Source organism: Ixodes scapularis, unplaced genomic scaffold (assembly GCF_016920785.2).
Source record: "Ixodes scapularis isolate PalLabHiFi unplaced genomic scaffold, ASM1692078v2 PGA_scaffold4__175_contigs__length_147842914, whole genome shotgun sequence".
NCBI lineage: Eukaryota > Metazoa > Arthropoda > Arachnida > Ixodida > Ixodidae > Ixodes > Ixodes scapularis.
This window is the reverse complement of record NW_024609879.1, coordinates 95,722,132-95,733,080: the sequence shown is the minus strand read 5'-3', so window position 1 is coordinate 95,733,080 and position 10,949 is coordinate 95,722,132.

Below are 10,949 nucleotides of genomic sequence, written 5' to 3'. Positions count from 1 at the left end.
CTGGTTATTGTTTCCGGTCCACGCTTACTTCTATCAACATGGTCCTACACAAATTTTTAACATTATGCTATTTTTCGACCGTTGCATGCGTGGCTGCCTTCACTAAAAAAAAAAAAAGAAAAAAGAAATCCACACCAAACCTTTCGCATTAGCATGGTGCTACACAAATTTTTAACATTATGATCTTTTTCGACTGTTCCATGTGTAACTGCCCTCACAAAAAAAAAAAAAGAGAAAAAAAAGCCGCATTACATCTTTCGCATTGGCCCGGCAATTTGAAAATAATTACAATATTTTATATTTAAACTTTTGGCGAGAACTTTTTCGTACAATATTTCCCCGCCAAAGGGAGAGGCACAACGGCGCATGCGCGTCGGTCCTCTTACAAGAACGACGGTCGCTGCCCGTAATGCTTGGATTGATCATAGAGCATGCATGGCGTACCATTTCGATTCACACAATTACAAGCGACCTCCGCACTTCCCCGTGCCCCATTTTTCGGCAGTACCGTGAGATGCGGAGTGAATTTTACGACAGTTTGAAATGCGGGACATTTTGTAGATTTGGGACTTTCTCGGGCGGAACGCGGGACACGAGCCCTCAATGCGGGACAGTCCCGCGAGTCACGGGACGGGTGGAGCAGCTCTACAACATAAAGGGGCCCTGCAATCATATTTAAAGGGATACTCCACCGATTTTTTTAGCTACCTCAACTAACTATATTTTCTGACTCCCCGGCCTTTAGCCTTTCCGGTATGCTATTTAGCGTCGCGAAATTCATAATAGGTATTGTGAAATCGGCAAATGAAAATGGTGCAAAAACCAATATTCAAATATTCGCGCACTTTTCAGTGCCGTGACGCCAGTGGCAGGCAGGCTTGCCAGTCGAGCAAGTCGTCTAAAAATAGAATATGCCAATCATTTGTTCCGTGCTGGAGCGCGGATACGGGAGCGAGCTTCCAAAGCACTCATTTGACACCATGAAACTGCTTCAAATCCGTTGGGAACAATTTCTGTAGTCCAAAAAGTTCACCCCTGCCTTCCACTGACGTCACTTGTTCATTGTTGCCAGTAGAGACTGTCAGTTTGAAAAACATGGTGAAGACCAAAACTGTAAATTCAATAACTTCGCGAAAAAACAATATTGTGACCTAATATTTGGGATACTATTTTAGCAATGTTTGTTGGTTAGTTTAGCAAAATTTCAAGCAAATCGGAGACAATGAAAAAAACGGTGGAGTATCCCTTTAAGCGTCTACCTTTTTTGCGGTTACGGGAGCTAGCTTCCAAAGCACTCATTTGACACCAAGAAACTGCTTCAAATCCGTTGGGAACAACTTCTGTAGTTTAAAAAGTTAACCCCTGCCTTCCACTGACGTCACTTTGTTGTTGTTGCCAGTACAGGCTTTCAGCTTGAAAAACATGGTGAAGACCAAAACTTCTCCTCCCCCCCCCCCCCCCCGCTTTTTATTCTCTTCATACATAACAACGCTTAGTAGAAGTAGTAGTTGCTCGATGTACTTTCGAAAACGGTCAATTCCTGGGCACGCAAAGCAACCGTACATTTTCTGATACTATTTTTTTTTAATACTCCGACTTCACTTTCTTTCGCGTGTTTTCAAAAAACAAGCGAAACCACAAGCTAGAAAGCCCAAACCACTGATCTCTATGACACCGCCAATGAGGCCACCGTCGGCCATCTTACGAGATATGCTCTAGTGCTGGCAAGCAGTTCACACGGTGAAGGCCCTGTCACACTGAGGCAACAGTTGGACAACTCTATCCGGCAACACGGGGAAATCGTGTTGCCGGCGACCCTGTCACATCGAGGCAACAACAACAACAGTTGGGCAACATGTTGCTGCCGCCCGGCAACCGTGTTGCCCGATTTCTTGTCCGACAACCCTGTCACACCGTGCTGACGGCGCGGACAACACGGGGAACACTCCGCCATCTTGATTGTTTACCTTCGTTCGTGTGCGGTGCGGAATCGCTAGAAATGTCACTCTACAAAGTGCTACAGCTTTCGAAGGGCCGGAAATTACTACGGTACGATATCATCCAGTGACTGTGATTAGAAAACTTGACATGGGGAGTTTTTTCGCTCTTTATTTTATGAAAGTGTTCTTCATTCGCTGACAAGCAGATAGCTTTGTCAGCGAAAGATGACAAAGCAGATGTTCGGGATTTATGCCACCGTATGAAGTGTTTCTGTCCGGTTCTTTCTTTCATGCAATTCCTATTTCTACTGTAAAATTGAGTTAGCACCGGCAGTACCCCAAAGCGTCTTTTGTTGCTTGGTGTTGAACTGAACAGGCGGCTTTGACTAACTGACAGTGCTTCAAAACCAGGGTGTCGAACCGGAACCGAACCGAACCGAAATCTTCGCCGCCATCTTGGAACTGAACCGAAACCGAACCGAAAAAAAAAATATAACGGTAACCGGTTCAAAACGTTTCAAGGTATTTTTTTTCTTTTTTGTTAGTATCGCACAATGAACATGTGGGAATAAAAATTGGCGGCTTTATTTCAATGTATTAATCAAATCGTCATATACAGGATTGCAATGTATGGTAAATTGCGGGTTTTCGTGGCACTTTTTTATTGGCACTATGATTAACCATGTGTCACGTGATGTCATGGTGTCAATACATGCTGTCAAGTAATGTCACGTGACCTCGTGACGTCACGTGACTCACTGAGTCAACTCTATTTAATTTGAGGAAGTCACTAGATGTATTAGCCTTGTTGACAGCGTGAAGTAACATGACATCACGAGTTTGCACCGCAAGTCACGTGACACCGTGACGTAAGCGATTTTCATAACCCCTAGTCGATTGCTCGGGTTCTTGACAGTCAGCATCGTCAGACATTCGGGTAACGACTCATTTTCAATTAAATATGATAATAGCCCGCCTCTAACAATATCTGAAGCTCAGCCCAAGCTTTTGCTTTCCAAACCCTAGCGCAGTGGTTCTCAAATGGGGGTCCGCGGACCCTTTGGGGTCGGCGAAGTCATTCTGGGGGTCCGTGAAGTCCTGCCTCATCAGTCTTTACTTTTTTTTCAAGTTGAGAAAAAAAGTTCCAATTTTCGGTTGAGTTTTCTCGTGTGTACGTCAATGAGAGAGGTGTACTTCACACAGCCCCTAGCTATATTCATTTATTAAATCATTATTATATTTAACCTATACCTTTACCTTCCCCTGACCACGAACAAGGTCCTCCATCATCTCCGCCGACCTACAAGGGGTCCCTCAAACATCAACGGTTGAGAACCACTGCCCTAAGGCATGACTATGATGAACACTGACGGTATATAATTAGCGTCAGATCACGTGGCTGCTTGTTCAAATTGCGAGTTGAGGAGGGGATCGACAACTGTCTCTTTCCTTTATTTTTTCTGCATCTGGTATTGCGCGGAAAGGAAAACTAATGGATGTTTTCGCAAGCTATCAACGTCAGGGGTTACTTCTGAACAGTATTTATTGAAAGTAGAAAAAAAATTATTACAAGACCAATTTTACATAATTGAGATACCCAAACATTTTTTCGTTGTTGCTGAACTGCATCCGAAAGATGTCCCCGCGAATAGAAGTATTGAAACGACTAAATGCGACTTATTAATATGACGTTACATAGAACTACATGTGTGTATGGAAGAAATACCTAAAGAGAAGATTTTAGTGACCTCTGAGGGACAGCCGAACGTAGGCGGTCGCTGTAAGTCTCACATGAGTGTCGTTCTCAAGTTATTGCCCAAGTTTTGACCCCTTCTGTATTTTGCTTAAAGGAGCTATAAAACGATTTATATGCATTACTAAATACTAATCAGGATCAGTCCTTAACGTTAATAACTGATTGGACTTGGCTTTGCTCTTTTTTGATTTTGATTAGCATTTTGATTTGCCACTCTGTGTTTCTATAAAAATAGGCTAAAAAAAATCATCGGAAAACTTCTGTGACATTTTGAAAATTTCCTTGCTTTTAGCTCAGTTGTGTCGTCATCATATACATATATATTGTGAAGCCTATTTCGTAAACCATATTTCATGATATATATGGCCACGATGTGTTCATTTCATAAATTTCATAATTTTATGTGATGCAATTAATTCCTGAGTTCAAGGACACAATCACGATTTCACTTTTAATACTGCGACACAAAGTTGTGCCAATTAAGGGTATTTTAGGCGACCTACCACACTTCGCGATAACATTTTATACCGTGTAACTAGATCAGCCTGAACTTTAGAATTTTACTTTAACATAAAAAAAGGACAGGAAAGTACAGTATAATTCTAAATTTCAAGCTGATCTATTTACAGGTATGTACCCACAAGCTCAACTCTTTACTGTTGTACTTTAACATTCGGATTCAGTTAAAATATATGTGACATGTAAAAAAAAAGTGATGTTGAGGCGTATGAACACGACGTTATGTAGGTTAATGTAGATTTTCTTCTACTCTTGCGTCGAAATTAAATAACTGGATTTCATGTTTTTGGTACCTAAGAACAGAAATAAATTGCACGGACGATCGAAGAAACTATATAGTTCATCGTCTTACGGCGTAAATAGTGTACATTGCAAGAACAACGCGAAAAATATATTCTTAATTTAGCGGTTCAAGCCGGTTCGAACCGGATCGAACCGGTTTGAACCATTATTTTTGGCTCCCCGGAACTGAACCGGAACCGAACCGAAAGCCGTGAACCCGAACCGGAACCGAACCGATAAAAATTTCAGTTCAACACTCTGTTCAAAACTGCGACACCGACACGATCGGCCTTCATAACAATCGGCGGAATAAATATTTTTTAGCGCTGTCTATTTGCCTACCGCCTGCTATGCGATCGCTTCATTCGCCAAAACGCCCTGTGTATTTTTGAAACAAATGAGGTGTCTGCGGCTGTTTCCAAGTTCCAAGCATCAACAATCATGATCATAGTGGCGGTTTTAATGCTTCGATTTTTTAATCTATTGGTTTTCTGGATTATTTTTATTATACTCTATCAGCGGGTGAGTAGGCATACCATTTTATTTCATTATCAGTAATGTGAGCTGGTCTCTCGGCAACTCTGATTTCAAAACCAGTGAACGTTCACGACCATAGCTGTGACCATTTCGAATATCGCTTTCCGTAATTACGCAGCAAAAACATTAATAAAAAATACCTTAGCAGCACGCCAGCCCTAAGTATTGTTAAATAACTTTTCCAATCCTTTATTTTACGTTATTGATAGGGGACTAACTCTGCCATCGAAGCTACCTATGTTGTCGTGTTGCCGGCCCGACATTCGCTCAGCCAGCGACCAGGGCAACACACCTTGTTCAACACAAGTTGCTGCTGCTGTTTTTGTTGCCGAAAGCTGTCATACCGAGGCAACATTTTAGTTCTCGCCCATTTTGTCGTGCTGTTGCCACGATGTGACAGGTTTGTCGGACAACACAGGGAACGAGCAACAAGTTGCCCGACTGTTGGACAACGTGTTGTGTTGCTGTTGCCGTCGCGTTGCCTCAGTGTGACAGGGCCTTTACCGTGTGTAGGTCACGTGAAAACAGAGGCAAGGTCACGTGACCGCCGCCTTGACAACGCTTCAGCGGATCTCGTAAGATGGCCGACCGGTGGCCTCAATCGCGCAATGGGCTCGAAACGGGGAAGCGCGATCCAGCAATTGTCATGGAGATCACTGGCCCAAGCCATTCATCGGATCGTCATAATTACACGATCGCACGCGCCAGCAGTGTTACCGAAAAACTTCCGCAACAGCCTATGATAAGATTGCCAGTGACTGCAGAGCTCTTGACTAGCACAAAATCGCCACAGTTAGAAAATTATATTGCTTTTTCAGCCAACAGTAAGTTTTTTCAAGGGAAGCTACAATAACAACGCATTTGTGTTCATTTCTTTTTTCTTGAGAAGTCCCTGAGAAAAGTACAGAGGAAACTTTTCATTACTTTCTGACGCACAGTGAATCGAGAGAGCAGGCTGTCACAAGGGCGCCATCCACCCCTTGGAACACTTCCAGTCTGCGCATAACTAGACCGAAAGATTTTCACTATTGGCAATATTAAATCTACGCACTTCCTACGAGGAATGGTTGTTTATAACATTGTCAAAATCATTTCGATCCCACGGTGACAGGATTAAGGTAAGTTCACACAGGGTCGTTTGTTTACGTTACGTTAGGTTACGACGGCAGACGTCCCGTTTACGAGTAACCGTGACATCCATGCTTTGAATGAAGCGTGGCGACCTATTCAAGGAGTAGCTTTGAAAGTGAACATTTGAGAGAAGTCTCTCTGGTTGGGGAGCAACAATAATAATAAATAAAATATACACCAACCAAATCCTCGCTTAAAGGCGGAACCCTACGTTTCAAGACCTGCTCGGTCTCTTCTTCAGGGGTTGACTGCGCCTATAGCCGTTGAGGAGCAGTATTCTATTTTTCTTCTTCCCCTACGGCAGTGTCTATCATTTTGCATCGGTGAGGTGGCGAAGTACGTTCACGTAGACGGTCGGCAGAGTGCCTAGGGACCTATTTATGTTTTCTGGCGTCGTTTGCGTGTGCCAGGATTCAATACAAAGTCTATATCTGGGATTGGTCTCAACGGCCAGGATGCTGATGTTGGCAAAGTCCATTCTGTGGTCATTGACGTCGCAGTACTCAGGTACGGCGCTTCGTTCATGGTCGAACTTTCGAACGTCGTTCTCATACCGGCAGATTCTCTCCTGAAAGTTCTTTGTTTCCCTGATGTATGCGACCGGGCACTCCGCGCAGGGAATTTTATAAATAACGCCTTCTGCTTTTTTCTTGGGCGGGCGATCCTTTGGACGGGGCATGAGTCTTCCAAGCGTAGACATCGGCTTGTGGGCCACCTGGATCCCTTCTTTGGTCAGTACACGTGTCAGCGCCTCGCTTGTATTGTTTTATGTAGAGGAACGCTGACGCATGAGGTAGGGCGCGTCTGTGTACTTGCTTAGGGTTGAAGGTGTCGGCGATCTCGGGCTTCATGACGGGCAATGCGGCGGAAGAAGCTGCTTGTATAACCATTATGTTGTAAGTCGGCAAAGATGGTGTGTTCTTCTTTTTTACGGTCAGCTTCGGATGAGCAGATATTTTTTTACCTGGATAAGAGCGTTGTGACCACTGATGCCTTGTGACAGGCTGGGTGATTGGAATGGAAATGGAGATAACGTCCAGTATTTGTCAGTTTTCTGTAGCTTTGCACGCGACATACGAAGCACGAATGTACCGGTGACTTCTCACGTAACGCAGGAAATGGTAAGCAAACGCCTTTGTGTGAACCCACCTTTATTCTAAGAACACTGAAAATATACGCAGGATGAATATGTTCCATGGCTAACCGAGAGATGGCGCCGCTGAGTTATCTCGCGGTGAGCAATCCCAATTTGTTGCAACTCACTCGGTCACGCTTAAAGTCTGCAGACAGTACTGTCTTAGGCGTCTTTAATTTTTCGTCCTAACGACGGTCACACTGATCCTACACAAACGGCCTGCAGACATCTCCGAAACAAGATATGCATCGAATATGCTTGACGCGTGTCCACAAACGTCTTTTGTATGGTGTGGGAGCACTGCGGCATTAAACCCCTGTTTGCGTACATAAAAAAAGTGCAGACCGTCTAAAAATCTGCTCACCAAATTCTACTTCCGAACCCTAAATTATTAAATGAAAAAAAGAGAAATAAAAATATACGATAACATTGACGGTACCGGGCCCGGTCTCCCCCCTGAAGATTTAAATATTTATATGAGGCTAATAAATTATTCAATGTGCGAGCATCTCTCCTTCTTCACCACGAAAGGTTTAAAGCCGGTACGGAGTTTCCGAAGGTCGCGAAACACTAATTCCGGGATTCGCCAACGTGGCGCTTTCGGACAAAACCAACACCGAAGTCCTCTCGGAGCTCCGGAAACGGCGCTTTCATTCTAGTAATTAAGTGACGTTCTGGGCACCGCTTGGCTTTTACCAGTGCTTAAGCAAAACTGCGGGTTCGAGGCGGGAAATCCGTGCAAAGTAAACACTCGACCCGGACTGTCGAATCTCATCTTATTTGACTCGTAGTGTTTTTTTTTTTTTTTTTCCAGAACTTATTTGAACTGCTTGAGGATGAAATCGTTAATTCGGGGACCTAAGAAGGGCTTCGTTAGCGAGCTCGTTAATTGCTCGTTGAGGTAAAGATACTGTCCTCTCCCATTTGCTGTCGGCCGCTTCGGTGGCCCTGAGGCGAGAGCGCCGGCCTACGGATCCCCATGGGGCGGGTTCGAATCCCGGCCGAGGTGCCCGCAATCTGACGGAGGCTTATAGCGGAGAAGGCGCCGTGTAACGGAGCTTTTGGTTGCACGTCAAAACATCCCCATGTGGTCGAAAGTAATCCTCAGTCCTCCGCTGGGGCGTACCAGATGCCCGTCGTTGGTTTGGCACGTAAAACTCCCAAATTTGACTTTTGACCCATTTGCTGTCCTTTTTAATCTTGTGGCACTGTTTGCTCTTTTTCTTCATTACAGCAGACAGGCTTGGCTTCTACCTTAAGCAGTTATCAGACGTACGTATCAGGTCAAGGTCGGTCGCGATCTGTCTTCGGAAAGCTGGTGACCCCGACTTCCCAATGCCGCTGACTGCATTATGCGACCCGAGTTGTCTCTCGCAACCTGCCAGCTATCCAGCGGCCACTGAGCAACTCATTCGCATGCAAGGACTCCGGTAAATATTCAGTCGTCTGCGATTCAGTAGGCAGCCCCTCATCAATTCTTTTAATGCGTCAGAAGAACGTTCGTGTTCACGAAAACCCGTTGGTATCAGTCCGCATGCGTCCGTTTGTCGGCACCATACATGACGTCGTGAAGAGAGTGGGGTGGTGAGGAGGTATCGTGTTTGCATATTCAATGTCTCACTCGACACCGCCTAGAAGACAAGGCCGTAGTTCGGTCATTTTTTGCGTCGCCAGCGAAGGCCAACGCTGGACAAAGATTGTAAACAAGTGCTGCGTCAGCACTCGGCTTTGAGTCAAGTTTGAGCCGAACGTTGCCGCGCGCAATCGTCGTGTTCAATCTGTGCACAGCTTTGACCTTCGGTGATGACGACACCTCTATCAGCACTACGGCTTTGCTATCTAAGAGGTGTTGTCTGACCACGGCGGCGGGGAGAGAGGGTGAGGATGACCCGTGCTGACGTCGGCGCTTCGGAACAATACGAGCGTCGCACAGCTGGCGTGAAGCCAGATATGAGCAGGCGCCGCGCCGCTTTGGAATGCGGCCCAGTTTAGTTGCCGCTCCACCGATGGATGTGGTTTTTTCCAGGAGTGATGAAGGGGGTGAAAGAATATTTAAGGGGGGGACACTACCCAGAAAAAAAATTCAGTAAAAAACTTTGATTTCAGAAAATTACATATTCACATCCACTAAGATCTAGAGAGTATTCCCAGAAATTTTCACTAGTTTACACTGCATAGTTCTGTCCACCCATGCTAAAGAAAATGTAGGGTTTGGAGCACTTTGGACGCATTTTTCTACGTTCCACTTTTTGCTACAAATTCCATTTTAGTCAATCTATCGTTTCATAACGGCAATACAGGGAAGGCTCGTTCTTCACTTGTCCTGACTGAAATTTAACAAGGAATCCGGCTATGGAACTTTTTTGTCACTTTACCAATAAAAAAAAAAAATGTTGACATTTTCTCGAAGACACAGAAGACCAAAAAGTTGACAAATTTCGCAGAAGAGAAAATAGATTGAAATAAATGAATTTTTACGAAAAGCTTTCCATAGCCGCACCCCCTAGGCACTCTGCTACATATCTAGCGAAAAAAATTCTTGAACATTGTGATAGTTTTCCGACGATAGATTAACTAAACAATGTAGGCGTGTTCCTGATAAAAGCTGCTCTAATTTCCTTCCCACTTGACCGACAGACCTGAAACTTTGTTATGCACCCTCTAGCATGACCACCAGCCTACCCCGTAAATTTCATTAATTTTGAGCCAAGGGATCAAATATTTACCCTCCCAGGGGGTGTGCCCCCTTAAAACGGGGCATAAACAATTTGAAAGCAGTCATAAACGAACGGAAAGGGATAAATAACGACAGGAAGGCGCTGATAAACGCATGGCAAGCTGTCCTAACCAATGGAAAAGGGTAAAAAGGGGGTGAGGAAGAACCAAGGCTGACGCATTTACTGTTTGGTGGGAACAGCGCAAAAAAAGACGTATAACCGTGACGAAGAAATACACACACAGGGTGCTGGACTTACAACTGAAAGTGCATTGCTCTACAAAAAGAGAAATAAACACAGAAAGGAGGAAGGGAAGAGAAAAAACAAAGCAAACCGATAACATTCGACATCATCCACACCCACACGCTGTCGCACGAACCTGCCACACTTTTTAACGAAATCTACCTCGTCATCTGCAAGGGCAATAGAACGAGCGCTCGTGCACGTGTCAGCTCTGGTAGACGCCATAAAATACGCTTCGTCTATCTCCCTCGCAGTCTTGTTTTTGTGTCAAGACAAAATCGCTTTATAATGAAATGACGGCGAGCAGCCACACCTATCATAATGGACCGCTAAGTTCCCTGAGGGCGAAGATAGAAATGAAAGCGAATGCTCCCTTGCCCTTATGTTTACACACCGCCCAGTCTGACCAATATATCCCCGGCCGCAGGACAGGGGGATCTGGTACACGACCCCACTTGCACAAGCGACGTACGGGGTGTGATGTTTGACGTCCCACTGAACGGTGTGGGAACCTTGCGGTTCCCTAAATCCCTATCTAGGTCTAGCTTCAAGCAGGCCGTAAGAGTCGTCCTCACCAATGGCGGCGGCTACCCGAATACGAGGAGCCGAGGCTGTATTCCCCGAAGGGGACGGCTCTCCCTCGCCCACGTAGGGTGAATGTGTCGACGGCGCACCCTTGAGAGTGATAG